The 15,901-nt window shown below is 39.7% G+C and overlaps 1 protein-coding gene across 3 annotated transcripts in view; it reads right to left on the bottom strand.

The window, feature by feature from the left end:
• The window catches only part of sema3c (sema domain, immunoglobulin domain (Ig), short basic domain, secreted, (semaphorin) 3C), an 89,671-nt gene extending 74,761 nt beyond the window's left edge, over positions 1 to 14,910 (bottom strand). Inside the window, exons 1-5 of one of the 3 annotated variants that reach the window (XM_062064727.1) lie at positions 14,630 to 14,910; positions 8,943 to 9,116; positions 8,612 to 8,880; positions 8,203 to 8,494; positions 3,231 to 3,428 (exon numbers count right to left, since the gene is read on the bottom strand). The gene's annotated coding sequence lies outside the window, so the exon portion shown is untranslated. The remainder of the gene's footprint in view (positions 1 to 3,230; positions 3,429 to 8,202; positions 8,495 to 8,611; positions 8,881 to 8,942; positions 9,117 to 14,629) is intronic. The other 2 variants (XM_062064728.1, XM_062064730.1) reach the window with 2 other exon arrangements.
• Positions 14,911 to 15,901: the final 991 nt, after the last annotated feature.

Raw genomic sequence — 15,901 nt, 5'->3', positions numbered from 1 at the left:
TCGACAACAAAAGGACATAATGTCCGCAGGAACTTACCACATAGCGAAGGACGAACACTATTTGATTTCCTATTATGCAGCTCATTTTTATTTGACACTTATTGAAATATCTTGTGTGACATCATGTTTTTAAACTATTGTAGTGGCGTTCTGTGCAAAAAGTGCACTTTAATTTAGTGTTGTTTTGATATGTCATCTTAGTGACATCATGCACAGAAGTGCACTAATAGCTTGTTTTAAAATGTCTCTGACAATCTTGCACTTTCTGTTTTGGAAATGACATGAATGTTTGTGCCACTGCTTAATAACTGTTTAATAAATACAGTTTTGGTAAATTGACTTAGTTGTGATTTCCTTCTCTGCCTGAAAGTTTAAAATGAGCATATATTAATGCAGTATGAACAAGAATGTGTTAATGTAGACACATAGAATCATCATACTGCTGTGATTATATGCATCAAGTGTTATTCAAGGCTAAGGCAAAATATCGAGATATATATCGTGTATCGCGATATGGCCTAAAAATATCGAGATATTAAAAAAAGGCCATATCACCCAGCCCTATGTCCAGGTGTTGTTCTGTAACCAGTTCCACATACAGTATATAGTTCATCTGATCGCTTTCAAACTTCACCCAGACAGACTAGACATATGGAGGATGCTAAAGTACTATAGTATTATAGTACACCGGCGAAGCATGATGACCAAGACTATTATTTTCCCTCGAGTGTGAAAATAACACAACTTTACCGTAGAGCAGGGGTCTCAAATTCAAACGCCACTAGTTAGCTTGTAAAAAAATCTATACCTGTATATTTTACGTTAAAAAAAAAAAATTTAAAAAAAAAAAAAAAAAAAAAAAAAAAAAGGCAGCTGTCACCAGAATTTTACCATAAAAGTTACGTTGTTTTTTTTTACACCTAGTTACTGTAAATTGAAAAACTGTACCACTGTTATCACGTGAAAATTGTGGTGACTGAGCTGCCAGTTTTTTTTTACCGTAAAATATATTTTCCCTGTTTTTGCAGTGCATTAATGTAAATGGAAAAATGGTACCACTGATGATTTTATGGTACATTTCTGGCGACGGAACTGCCAGCTTTTTTACAGTAAAATTGAAAGATTTGTTTTTCAGTGTAGCCTTGCAGACATTCCATTGATGATTGGGCAGCTTGATTTGGTAGCCACCATTTGGCGGGCTAAACGAAATGACAAAAACCAAACTTGGCCCGCGGGTCCCACTTTGGGCATACCTGCTCTAACTGGTTGGTAACTCTGTGTTGTTCTAAAATCTGTCTTTTTGGGGTCAAGAGTGAGCCCTTTGAATCTCAAAGACCTGCATAACAGTATCTCTTTCCACTTCAGTCAGAAAAGTAGTCCTCCAGGTGACATGCTTTATTAACGCGGCTAATTGCCTCCGTTATTTATTCCATGTGAGTGCCTCTAAAACTTGGCTCAATCAGGTACAGAGTGACATATGGACATGTCATCAATAGCCTTGTAATTAGAAGGAGTAAATGACACTAAAGCTACCACCCCTGGTTTTTATTAGAATGCTCCCTCGCTTTGTCTCTGCAAGTATTCCCAGGTCATCTGTCAGGAACAATCAAGGTCTAACATTTGACGTGGAATATCAACCGGAGTTTGGCTTTATTGTTAGCAGATGCATGGGTGAAAGGGGAATAAACCATTTGCAATCAAACACTCTTATGATCTCAGAATACAAGAGTAGAGGAGTTCACGTAGGACAGATTTGATTCAAGGAAGAGGCTCATTACGCAAAATAATCAGGTTGTCGCGAGGAAGATAAACATGTGTGATCAACATCAAACTTGAGAAAAAACAATTGCAGACAAAACTTGACCTTAGTTTTAAAAAAATGTAGTACCATTCCTCTCTTATAAATGTTCAAAACTTTGGATTCGGACTTGGATTCATCGGCATACAAGATGTTTGTTACAGAACACCAGTCACGTTTTTCTTTGGATTACATTCAAAGTTTGCGTGTTTGCAACAGTACTTAAAGTCTCAACATGGGCCGAAACCAAACTCCTGCATTCAAAAGAGCATTAAGGTTATCGATGGAAATCCACAAAGCTAGAAGAGGACTTTTTTCCCCCCTAGTTTATCTCCATCTCCTTAATTAATTAAGCGTTTTGCAGTCTTCCAATTAACTTGATTACTCTTGCTGGTTGACCCCCTCCGGACCACTAAAACATCGAGTCCGGATGGCTTCAGGTTGCGATCAATACCCACACTAAGTAAATGAGTACATATAAAAACAGCATCTTTAATTAGCATTGGGTGGTCTCTGCACTGCACTGGAGAGAATGGAGCTAATTAGATGAGTGGCCCTCAGGAATACTAGCAAGGTACTCCCATCGGATTTTTCCATTGTTTCGGTTAAAATTAACCTGTAGACTCGTGTCCCAAAGGACAGCGAGGCGGGCACCTTTTGTACAAACTCCAAATTGGGTTTATGCACCGCAACGTGAACCACTTTCAAACTATTTAACCTATCGGGAATTCACAATTGTGTGTCCCTAGTTAGCATGCAACGTTTCACTCTGACTCGTGTCCACCGCTGATTAAAATTAATGATGACTCAGCAAAATGTGAGTCTGAAAGTCAAATTCCTTCCCGCGCGCTTGCTAAAATATAAGAAGTCCATCTTGCAGTTCTGATAAGATTAGCGTCTCTCCACACAGAAGAATCAAAATGAAATGTAAATTCATTCGCTGGCGCCCAAAACAAACTAAATCAAATATATGCTGATTAGTCGGCGGTCGTCGCACTAACACGATAGGCTCCGCTTCCGTCTGATGACGATACACACATGAAAGCCAGACGCCGAGGTCCACCACGCGTTCACCCTGGCATTTGGTGTGTGTGGCTGCGGGGATGCTGCTCGAGTTCCGAATGGAATCCAAGTAAGTGCGAGGAAAGATCCCACCTGCTAACTTAATGTGACACTGGAGTGGCGTTTATTTAGTATGGGGGAGGGTGTGCGTCCAGCTTGTGCATCTGCAAAGTCGCTCTACGCTGACTACATCTACATCTGCACCCTCGTAAAAACGCCACTGAAGGCTAGATGATGACGTTGCCGGCTTTCTTGTGCTAACCACCTTCATTTTTTGTGCTAACAGCCTTGTCAAGATAATGATGGTCGCTGATAAAACAAAGACAACACACATGTTGAAATGACAAGATTACAAACATTAAAAACTCACCAGGTGTAATTTTTCCTTCATTTGGGATGCAGGATTTAACTGTATGGAGTTTTGCAAGGAACCACCTTTATGCCACTTTACTTTGGTTCACTTTTGTTCTTTGTTATCAGGACGACAAAAACGACGGTGGTGTTTTGAAGCACTTGCTTAAACATTGAAGTGCAATACTTGGCTGCAGCCAGCAGATTCAGCTTCAATCTGTCGAAAGAGGACAAAACATGTTAGCGGTGCCATTTGTTACGTCGCATTTAATGTTTGTTTTTATTTGTTAACGGAACAACAAATTATTTTTAAGTAAAAATATTTCGAACTTCTGAAATAATAATGTGGATTGTTACTAATTTTACTTAAACTAGTGAGACTATTATTATTCATTATTATTTACGGTATTATTTAATCGCTACCTGACAGCGACATAAATCAATCAATCCAAGTTAATTTACATAGCTCTCCATCACAAATGCCTCAAAGGGCTGCACAAACCACAAGGACGTCCTCGGCTCATATCCCACATTAGGGCAAGAAAAAACGCAAACCAATGCATGGCGAGTCATTGCTTGTCTTTGTTTGCCTCGACAAGCTAGCTAGCAAGTTGCAATCCTACTTCAAAACAGAAACACACAGATATTCTCTCTTTTTGTCCTCATAAAAACAGCTGGAAAGAAGCTTAATAGGAAAAGTCAAATTCTAGTGATAAACAAGAGACATGATGTCAACATGTTTTGAGTGTCGAGGCCCACCTGCAGTTGGACTTCATCCCGCGAGCCGTAATCTAATTATAGTCCCTTGTTCCCAGCGTCCCACAAGTCCTGTGAATCATGCTTGTCTTCTCAACAGTCCGATAAGCATATGCTAGTACCATCAACTTGCACAAACTCAGCTATCGCAACAGGTGCGTTTCTTGGCAGTTGCATCCCAAAACTGTGATAGTAGAAATGTCACAAAAACAAATCCATCTGTTTTTAGGATTCTGACAGCTGCTGTTTAGGAGGAATTAAAACTTTCATGTTTATTAAAACGCCCGAGTGTCGGCAAGGAGTTTTTACCAGAGTGTTCCACATTTGCCAGCAAGGTTAAAATGTCATTGCAGGGATCTGCTGATGTGTTTACAGTGGTTCCAAGTAGGGATGTCCGATAATGTCTTTTTTGCCGAAATCCGATATTGTCCAACTCTTAATTACCGATACCGATATATACAGTTGTGGAATTAACACATTATTATGCCTAATTTGGACAACCAGGTATGGTGAAGATAAGGTCCTTTTTAAAAAGAAATTAAAAAATAAGATAAATAAATTTAAAAAATTTTTATTGAATAAAAAAGAAAGTAAAACAATATAAAAACAGTTACATAGAAACTAGTAATTAATGAAAATGAGTAAAATTAACTGTTAAAGGTTAGTACTATTAGTGGACCAGCAGCACGCACAATCATGTGTGCTTACGGACTGTATCCCTTGCAGACTGTATTGAAATATATTGATATATAATGTAGGAACCAGAATATTAATAACAAAGAAACAACCCTTTTGTGTGAATGAGTGTGAATGAGTGTAAATGGGGGAGGGAGATTTTTTGGGTTAGTGCACTAATTGTAAGTGTATCTTGTGTTTTTTATGTAGATTTAATTAAAAAAAAAACAACCCAAAAAACCGATACCGATAATAAAAAAAACGATACCGATAATTTCCGATATTACATTTTAAAGCATTTATCGGCCGATAATATCGACAGGCCGAAATTATCGGACATCTCTAGTTCCAAGTTATACAACTCATTTAATTTTTTAGAAATAGCTGCCACCCATGAAGAATGGATAGAAAAAGCTGCTGCCAACAAAGAAGATATAGCCGTTGACAACAAAGAAGATATAGCCGTTGCCAACGTAAAATAAATAGCCACCTTCAATGTACAAGAAATAGCTGTGATCAAAGAAGAATAAGCCACCATCAACGAAGAATAGCCGCCATCAACATAGAATAGCCGTCGCCAATGTAGATCAAATAGCCGCTACCAACAAAGACAAACAGCTGCCATCAACAAAAAAGAAATAGCCGCCTCAAACGTAGAAGATATAGTCACCGTCAACGAAGAAGAAATAACCTCCATCAACGTAGAAAAAAATAGCCGCCCCAACAAAGACAAACAGCTGCTGTCAAAATCAGAAATATAGCCACCATCAACATAAAAGAAATAGCCGCCGCCAACAAATACATAGCTGCCGTCAATAAAGAAGAAATAGCCGCCACCAACGTAGAAGATATAGCCTCTGTCAACGAAGACAAAAATAGCCACCAACAACGTGAAAGAAATAGCCGCTGCCAACAAAAACAAATAGCTGCAGCCAACAAAACACATTAACGTAGAAGAAATAGCCGCCACCAATGTAGAAGATATAGCCTCTGTCAACGAAGACAAAAATAGCCACCAACAACGTGAAAGAAATAGCCGCTGCCAACAAAAACAAATAGCTGCAGCCAACAAAACACATTAACGTAGAAGAAATAGCCGCCACCAATGTAGAAGAAATAGCCGCTGCCAACAATGAAGAAATAGCCACCTTCAACATAGAAGATATTGCCACCGCCAACGAGGGAGAAATAGCCAACGAAGAAGATTTAGCCGCCATCTACGTAGAAGAAATAGCTGCTGCCAACAAAGAAGAAATAGCCACCGCCAATGTAGAAAAATTTGCCGTTGCCAACAAAGAAGAATATAGCCACCTCCAACGTAGTGGATATTGCCAGTCATAGCTTAAGGCGGCGACCATCGAGATTTTGTTGTCCCTCTTGGGGACAAGGGACTTTGAAAGGAGGTGATAGTGTGACGACTTGCTGGGGTTGATGTTGTGTTTGTGTGCGTGCGGGTGATGTTCAGAGTTCCCATGGTCGTAAACGTACCACGCCTGGAAGATGATTGGCGAATAAGGAGCAAGGTTGTGTTGAGAAAATAAGACGAGGACAGATGAACGACTATACGCATTGGAATTGAATGTATCAGCATAGGTTGGACGACGGCGTGGCGAAGTTGGTAGAGTGGCCGTGCCAGCAATCTCAGGGTTGCTGGTTGCTGGGGTTCAATCCCCACCTTCTACCATCCTAGTCACGTCCGTTGTGTCCTTGGGCAAGACACTTCACCCTTGCTCCTGATGGGTGCTGGTTAGCGCCTTGCATGGCAGCTCCCGCCATCAGTGTGTGAATGTGTGTGTGAATGGGTGAATGTGGAAATACTGTCAAAGCGCTTTGAGTACCTTGAAGGTAGAAAAGCGCTATACAAGTATAACCCATTTATCATTTATTATCATTTAATAAAAGTTAAGAAAAGCACGTCAGACTTTGTGTGCACTTCTTCTGGACGCTAGATTATTATACAATTGCGATGAGCTTTTATGTAACTCTGCTGTCACTTGTTATGTCAGTCAGGGGAATATTCTGTCTACAGATATCAAGGCTGCCACGCCCTAAACGCAAAACACCATTTTTTGCAGTCCTCCTAAATTCAAAAAACATAAGAGTCTGAGTCGCCAACGTGTGGGATTTATCCATTAGGTGCACCGAGGGACTAGATTGTTGCGCAGCATGTGGCCGTATAATAACCGAGACAAAAACTGGGGCAAACTTTCACAAAGTCAGAAACCAAATCAAACGAAAAGTGGGGTGCACAAAAACCCAGATATTGCTGTTATGTATGTAAATTAAACTCAGCATTGTATTGACTTTAAAATGAGTCGTTAAACTAGACCAAAACAACAAGAGAACATTTTGAACAACAACTTTAATATAGTCGATAATTACAATTATTCAAAACCAAAACTATTCTCAAGAAGTGCCGGCTGCGAATAAAAGTTTTTTTTCAGTTCAGTTCAGTTTATTTTACGACACAATGTAATGCATCACATATTTATAGTTGTTTCATTGCACACATCCAAAAAAATAGTAAGAAGAAGCAGAGCTTATTTAGCCCTACCCCTTTTCATATCATAGCAGTTTTATCCCATTTCTTTTTTCTGTTTGTAACAGAACAGTGACTAAATAAATGAGTAGATAAATTAATATACCATAAATAAGTAAACAAATATTAAATACATAAATAATCTATCCATTTAAACAAAAAAAAATGTTCAAGATGTTTATCATCATTCTTCTTCTTCTTTGTACTGAGTGAACACTTGTAGTTTGAACAGTCTCTTAAACTGAATCATGTTATTGCTTTGTTTGATTTCCTTGCTTAACCCATTCCATAATTTAATTCCACATACAACAGATATACTAAAGGTCTTAAGTGTTGTACGTGCATACAAATGTTTTAAATTACATTTTCCTCTAAGGTTACATTTCTCCTCTTTTGTTAAGAAGAATTGTTGTACATTCTTGGGTAGCAGGTTATAATTTGCTTTGTACATAATTATAGCTGTTTGCAAAAGCACCAAGTTGTTGAATTTCAATATTTTTGATTCAATAAATAAAGTGTTTGGAATGTTATATCCAACATTAAGAATTATTCTAATTGATAATTTTTTGTAAAACTGTTAGTGAATGAAGCGCACATTTGTAGTTATTTCCCCATATTTCTACACAATAACTCAGATATGGTAACACTAGAGAGCAGTAAAGAATATGAAGTGATTTTTGGTCCAGAACATATTTTGCTTTATTCATTATTGACGTGTTTCTTGCTACTTTATGTTGTGTTTTTTTTTACATGAGATTTCCAGTTAATTTTATCATCTATTATATTACATATAAATCTTAAAAAAAGACAATGTGGTTCAAGGAGAAACATTTTAAAGATATATATATTATATCAAAAGAGGTCAGTGAACGCCTCACCCAAGTCAAGTACCTTTTTTCTCTCTCTGGTACGTTTCGAAATAGAACGTCTGGTACATTTAAATGCTTCACGTTCTTTGTGGACGACAAACGAAGCATTCTCTGCCAACATGGACCGCTTTAAGCTGGACAAGTTTTTGTACCTGATGAGGATGTCGGGGAAGGTCTGACAGCTGTCAAAGGCGATAAACACGTCGGGATAAGTCTCCATCCCCACCAGGACTTTGGCTAGGAACATGTGGCGAACCTGATCATGCCCCCTCAATATCTTGTACAGGTGGTACTCTATAGCCCATGTGGCAAAGTAGGAGCCGCGACCGCCTATGGCCAATTGCGGGTCAAAGTTGTTGTGGCAGATGTCATCGGCGGCATTCTCGGTGGTGCTGTGGAAGAGATGGCGCTCCAAAAGTTCCTTTCTGCAGGTACACCTTGAGCCTGCAATTGCAAAACAATCCCCATCTTTAGAACATCTGGTGCTTAGCTTACCATGGAACTGATCCGACATTTCGTACCAAACTGAACCAAGCTTAAGTACTAAAAGTACAGTCTGACCTTTAGTACTTGTCCCAGTGCAGGACATTCTGTACAATATGGATGCTGACAATGTCCACCTTAGTCTCAGGTAGACTCTCATATAAGACTTTCTGGACTGTCATGAAAGCCCGTGAACAGGCCCGGAACATTCACCAGGGTCATGTCCTGCTGAGTCTAGGGACCACATTGGAGGGTACCAGGAGTTGAAGTCCTCCAGGGGGTCCACACTAAAGTTGGGCTCACGGAGACCCTGGAGAGGCTGGGTGTGCCTTGTCGGGACACCCGTCCTGGAGGAAGTAAAGAAAAGTAATGAGTCACGGTCAAGATCTTAATCAAGCGGGTTACTAACTTCAGTAAGGGTGCATAGACTTGGGCGAGCGGTAAGTGTGTCGGCAGCGGCATTCCTCGGGAAGCCGGTGTTGATCTGGATCATGTTGGTAAAGTCCACCATCTTGGCATCGATGTGTAAAGAACAGTTGAACTCCTTCTGGCTCATCTCCCAAAGGAGAATATTGGATTTGTTCTGCAACAAACACATTCACAAACTAAAGTGCCCAAATCCATGCCTGAGATATTTTTGTGATGCCAGGCCAGGACAAATGGACCTAGCTGTACACCTTCCAATTACTGTCATCCTTCCAGTAGATGTGCTACCTGATGGGGAAGTACGCATCGATTGAGAAGTCTATTGACATCTTATGTAATGCTTTAAAAAGGCAAAATTATGTAAAAAAAAATTGATAAATTATGTACATATACACAGTATACATGTCAGATGATTTGAAAAACAATATATACAAAAAATGGGGGGTGGGGGGGGTTTATATACACTATGTACATGTCTATGCACATGTTGACTCCAAGTGTGCAAGACAAAATGAGAAATTATATATACACTATAACCACATATAAACCTGTTTGATGCTTCGAAGAGTTGCTGGGGATCAATTTTGGTTGAGATCAGGTAGAGGTTAAGCTGAGCCATGATTTTATGGCAGTTTTAAAATTTAGTAGGGAAGTTCGAATTTTAAGGTCCGTTGGTGGTGCATTCCACTGTGTGGTGGCAAAATAGTAGAATGCATTTTTTCCCATGAGAGTCTTGAATTTGGGGGGGGGGGGGACAAGGTCTGAGGAACTCCCTCTCAAGTGTAGCATGACTCTTTGAGTTGCTCAGGCGTCTAATGCTGCTGTACTTGGACGAGATGACTGTCTCCATGGTGTCCAAGTGCATACAGTGGATCTTGTGCCTGTAGAGCAAGGACCAGATGAGACAAAGCAGTGGTGGGTTAGCACCCCAAACTCCCGCCCCGTCTACTCACTCCTTGTACAGGAAAACAATGTCCTGGTTCACGTTGAATTACAAGCGCTCCAAGACAACCCAGGAAGAAGACCGCACATCCACCCAGCTCCACGTCTTGCGGCACCACAGTTGCCAGTGGAAGGGCAAGGCTGTGTGATGCTGTGGACACAACCTCCCCTTGGAGCACTACTCTAGCAGGAAACGGTCGCAGATCTCTACGTCGTCCAAGCTCTGGGTGTGGAACAAAGGCTGTGCGAGGGGCTCAAAGGGAATCTGAGCGGCTGGCAATGAAGACACTTGGCCATCTAGGGGTGCTTCACCAAGAGGAGTAGGCGGAAGCACGTTATTATCGATGCTGAGTAACATGCAGGTATTGTGGGTCGAGCTATGTTGCACAATGTGACAGGGGGCTGCTCGGCAGAGCTGCTGGTCTTCAGGTTAAAGTGGAAGCTGACTTGGTCGGGGTTGGTTGGTCTGGCTTCAGAAGACTAACTGTGGTTTTAAATTCAGACCTTTCTTTCTCTTCAGTCCTCTGCTGGGCAAGTCTGTCATCTCTGCCACTCTAAAAAGTTAGCTAGTTGGTCAACTTAGCAGGTTAAATACACTAGCTTAGCTTTTACAAGTATAGTTTCATTTCAAATGTCATAGCAAACACCCCTTAGCCCCAAAATTACAACATTTACTCAACTTGGATCAATTTTAGCAGTTTGATGTCGAATGTGCTGCTAGGATTTAGCAGGTGTGGCTAATTAAAAGTTAATTGCTAATAAACTTAGCTTCTCAGCTCTTGGATGTTGACTGCAGAGACAATGTTGATGCAAAGAGAAAAGGTCCTCGAGGACGATGTCAGGATGATGAAAACAAGACAGGAAAAAGCGGACTTCTTATTAAAGAAATGAGTCTTTTGTCTTTAATGCTTTTTAAAGTCTAGGTTTTTTCCACCTTTGTATTATTTTACTCACTTTTCAAGTAATGGATTTTAAAAAGCACTATAAGTAAAACCGATTATATTTTATGTTGTGCAAAATATTGTCTTTATTTTACTGATCAGTATGTTCAAAGAATTACAACTTAACATTGTGCATGTTAGTTATAACATACATTTTTTTAATCAACATTTTTCAAAACAACTTTTTTTACTTACTATAAATACAATTTAAGGTTGTTTATTAGACATTTTTATTAAACACTTATTTTACTAATTGTATATACAAATAATTGTGGATTTTTACATTATATATGTAAATACAAAGTGAAATTTCAAAATCAAAAAAACTTAGCAAATCAGACCCAAAACACACTGGTTTTGATGTTTTCAATCAATAATCGGTTGTTAGCGTCTCGAATGATAAAATCAGAAATGCCCAAAGATTTGTGTCCAATCTGTCAATTGTGATGAATCATAACTTGAATATTTTTACTGTTTTTTATAAAGCCCTCGTCTTCTTTCCACTGGCTTGAGAGACACTTTGACCTCTGTCAGCTTTCGCGGCAGCGCTGTGTAAATCACTCCAGATTTTCAGCACATCTGGAAGCTTCTGGGTCACGCCCTTCTTACATACTTGCCAGTTTTCTCATTCAAAATAAAAGGAAAACAACAGGAACAAAACCTTTTTGGTTTTGTTTCATTTGTGCACATTACCCCGAAGGACGCCAAGATTCCAAGAGTGTTCTGGAATTGGTCTAATTCAGGGATTCTCAAACTGTGGTATGTGTACCATTAGTGGTATGCAGGCTCCAGCAAGTCGCACGCCAAAGGATCACTTAATTAAACATTTCAACACAGCATTACTGTTCAAACTGTGTGTATTGTTGCAATAACCAAAATAATAAATAGACTTGTTAAATAAAACCCATGCTTTGTTTTTCATGAATACTCTAACATACAAACCCCAAAACCAGTGAAGTTGGCAAGTTGTGTAAATCGTAAATAAAAACCGAATACAATGATTTGTAAATCCTTTTCAACCTATATTCAATTGAATAGTTGAGGAATGCTCATCAAACACTTATTTGGAAAATCCCACAGGTGAACAGGCTAATTGGGGACAGGTGGGTGCCATGATTGGGTATACAAGCAGCTTCCATGAAATGCTCAGTCATTCACAAACAAGGATGGGGCGAGGGTCACCACTTTGTGAACAAATTGTCCAACAGTTTAAGAACAACATTTCTCAATGAGCTATTGCAAGGATTTCACCATAAAGGTCTGTAAAATCATCAAAAGGTTCAGAGAATCTGGAGAAATCATTGCACGTAACATTGAATGCCCGTGACCCCCTCAGGCGGTACTGCATCAAAAACCGACATCAGTGTGTACGAAACAAGTTATACAATCCCTTGTATTGTCACATATTGACTACTGCCCAGCAATTTGGTCCAATGCATCTAAACAAGAACTCAATAAAATCCATCTTACCCAAAACAGAGCTGCCAGACTAGCTCTCCATTGCTCATTTAGGACCGGCGTTGAGATCATGCATAATGAATTGTCATGGATGAGAGTTGATGAAAGACTAGCGTGTAGTTTGATTCTATTTTTAAAAACAATCTATACATACCATAAACCTTCATATCTGTATTCTCAGCTGTTGCTTGCTAGTGAAAGTCACAACTATGGTACCAGGTTAGCCCTAAGAGGTGCTTTCACCCGTCTTAAACCCAAAAGTGATGTTTTGAAAAAGACTGTAATGTATAGGGCAATCACTTACTGGAATCGACTTCCACAATATTTGGTATCAATCACCAGCAGAGTGGGTTTTAAGAATAGATTAAGAGGAGAAGTATTGCGGAAAGAGATTATTCTAGATTGTACCTAATGTCATGACTGTTTTTATTGACTATTTTATTGATTATGGGACAAGCAGTAGAAAATGGTGGAGGGAACTTTTTTCGTCACTTATTGTTTGTCTTTGGTACACAAATGTATATATTTTAGGCCATTGGTTCTTTGTTTTATTTATTTATTTATTTTTTTGCAAAAATATATATATATCTATTTTTATATTGCTCTTTTTATCTTTGTTATGAACAATATTATGTAAACTCGAAGTTATTATTATTTTTTTGGTTCTTTGTTGTTGCTATTTTTGTATTACAACATTTTATTATTTGATCATGTTGTACTGCATTTTAATCTTTTGTTTTGTGATTGTGTGATGTTTTTGCCTGGACCCCAGGAAGAATAGTCTCCACTGCGGTGTAGACTAATGGGGATCCTTAATAAACTAAACTAAACTAAACTAAAGGATTTCACCACATGGGCTCAGGAACACTTCAGAAAACCACTGCCAGTAACTACAGTTGGTTGCTACATCTGTAAGTGCAAGTTAAAACTCTACTATGCAAAGCCAAAGCCATTTATCAACAACACCCAGAAACGCAGCAGGCTTCGCTGAGCCCGAACTCATTAAAGATGGACTAATGCAAAGTGTAAAAGTGTTCTGTGATCTGACGAGTCCACATTTCAAATTGTTTTTGGAAACTGTGACGTTGTGTCCTCCGGAACAAAGACGAAAATAACCATCCCGATTGTTCTAGGCACAAAGTTCAAAAGCCAGCGTCTGTGATGGTATGGGGGTTTATTAGTGCCCAAGGCATGGGTAACTTACACATCTGTGAAGGCACCATTAATGCTGAAAGGTACATACGGGTTTTGGAGCAACATATGTTTCCATCCAAGCAACGTTATCATGGACGCTCCTGCTTATTTCAGAAAGACAATGCCAAGCCAGGGCAGCACGGTGGAACAGGGGTTAGTGCATGTGCCTCACAATACGAATGTCCTGAGCAGTCCTGGGTTCAATCCCGGGCTCGGGATCTTTCTGTGCGGAGTTTGCATGTTCTCCCTGTGACTGCGTGGGTTCTCTCTGGGTACTCCGGCTTCCTCCCACCGCCAAAAACATGCACCTGGGGATAGGTTGATTGGCAACACTAAATGGTCCCTAGTGTGTGAGTGTGAATGTTGTCTGTCTATCTGTGTTGGCCCTGCGATGAGGTGGCGACTTGTCCAGGGTGTACACCGCCTTCCGCCCGAATGCAGCTGAGATAGGCTCCAGCACCCCCCGCCACCCCAAAAAGGGACAAGCGGTAGAAAATGGATGGATGGAATGCCAAGCCAAGTGTGACAACAGCGTGGCTTCATAGTAAAAGAGTGTGTGTACTAGACTCGCCTGCCTGTAGTCCAGACCTGTCTCCCATTGAAAATGTGTGGTACCACAATACCACAACGGAGACCCCTGGACTGTTGAACAACTTAAGCTGTACATCAACCAAGAATGGGAAAGAATTACACCTGAAAAGCTTCAAAAATGTGTCTCCTCAGTTCCCAAACGTTTACTGAGTGTTGTTAAAAGGAAAGGCCATGTAACACAGTGGTAAAAATGCCCCTGTGCCAACTGTTTTGCAATGTGTTGCTGCCATTAAATTCTAAGTTAATGATTATTTGCCCCAAAAAATGAAGTATCTCAGTTCAAACATTAAATATCTTCAATTGAATATAAGTTGAAAAGGATTTGCAAATCATTGTATTCTGCCAACTTAACTGGTTTTGGGTTCTGTACTACGCCACTCTATTTGAATGTCGGTCATTATGGTGGTCCTCAGCGAGCAAAGTTTTTTCCTGAGGTGGTACTTGGTGAAAAAAGTTTGAGAAGCACTGCTTTAATTAATATCAGAATACACATCAAGATGGATTTATTTGACTTGTTTACTGGCAGTAGAGAGGACTGTCTTACCTTCAGTGTGTTGACGATTAGCTTGATTAGGTCCACCTGCCCGTGAGTCTAATGAGAGCTAAGACTAAATAAAATATATATTTACAAATATAATAACGATGGAAAGGTATTACTTGAACAATATGGTAATCATATTGCTTGTAGCTAGCCGGCACTTGAAATGTTTCTGTTTAGCTTCTGAGCTAAAACCACAATTAGTTCGTGAACCATATCAAATCAACTCTGAGAGGAAATCCAGCAGGTGATGAACGTCATGTTGGGAAATGCTACCACCTAGCGGATGGAGAGGTGCACTACAAGACACACGTAGGAGTACACGCAATTCAAAAGGCAGGCCAGTAGAAAATGACATATTTTGTGCATTATGGCAGGGGTCCCCAACCTTTTTTGCACCAGGGACCGGTTTAATGTAGGCAATTATTTTCCCGGACCGGCCTTCCATGTGTGGCAGATAAATATAGCAAATACAATTAATACATGAAAAAACTCATTAGTGGAATCAGTGGAAGCCCCTGGCCTTTTCCCTTTGCAAAAAAGCTCTCCATAGACTTTTGTTTTAGTTACTCGTTTTTGCTCAGAGCAGGCTTTTTTTTTCCGGCTTCAGTATCTGATGGGTTATAGGTGATACATCACATTCAAGGACAAGAGCATGGATATATATGAAAGCTAGAAATACAAACCCCGTTTCCATATGAGTTGGGAAATTGTGTTAGATGTAAATATAAACGTAATACAATTATTTGCAAATCCTTTTCAACCCATATTCAGTTGAATATGCTACAAAGACAACATATTTGATGTTCAAACTGATAAACATTTTTTTTTTTGCAAATAATCATTAACTTTAGAATTTGCTGCCAGCAACACGTGACAAAGAAGTTGGGAAAGGTGGCAATAAATACTGATAAAGTTGAGGAATGCTCATCAAACACTTATTTGGAACATCCCACAGGTGAACAGGCAAATTGGGAACAGGTGGGTGCCATGATTGGGTATAAAAGTAGATTCCATGAAATGCTCAGTCATTCACAAACAAGGATGGGGCGAGGGTCACCACTTTGTCAACAAAGGCGTGCGCAAATTGTTGAACAGTTTAAGAAAAACCTTTCTCAACCAGCTATTGCAAGGAATTTAGGGATTTCACCATCTACGGTCTGTAATATCATCAAAGGGTTCAGAGAATCTGGAGAAATCACTGCACGTAAGCAGCTAAGCCCGTGACCTTCGATCCCTCAGGCTGTACTGCATCAACAAGCGACATCAGTGTGTAAA

This window comes from Entelurus aequoreus, linkage group LG12 (assembly GCF_033978785.1).
Source record: "Entelurus aequoreus isolate RoL-2023_Sb linkage group LG12, RoL_Eaeq_v1.1, whole genome shotgun sequence".
Taxonomy (NCBI): domain Eukaryota; kingdom Metazoa; phylum Chordata; class Actinopteri; order Syngnathiformes; family Syngnathidae; genus Entelurus; species Entelurus aequoreus.
Note: the sequence above shows the minus strand (reverse complement) of the source record. Positions and strands in the feature narration are given on the sequence as shown.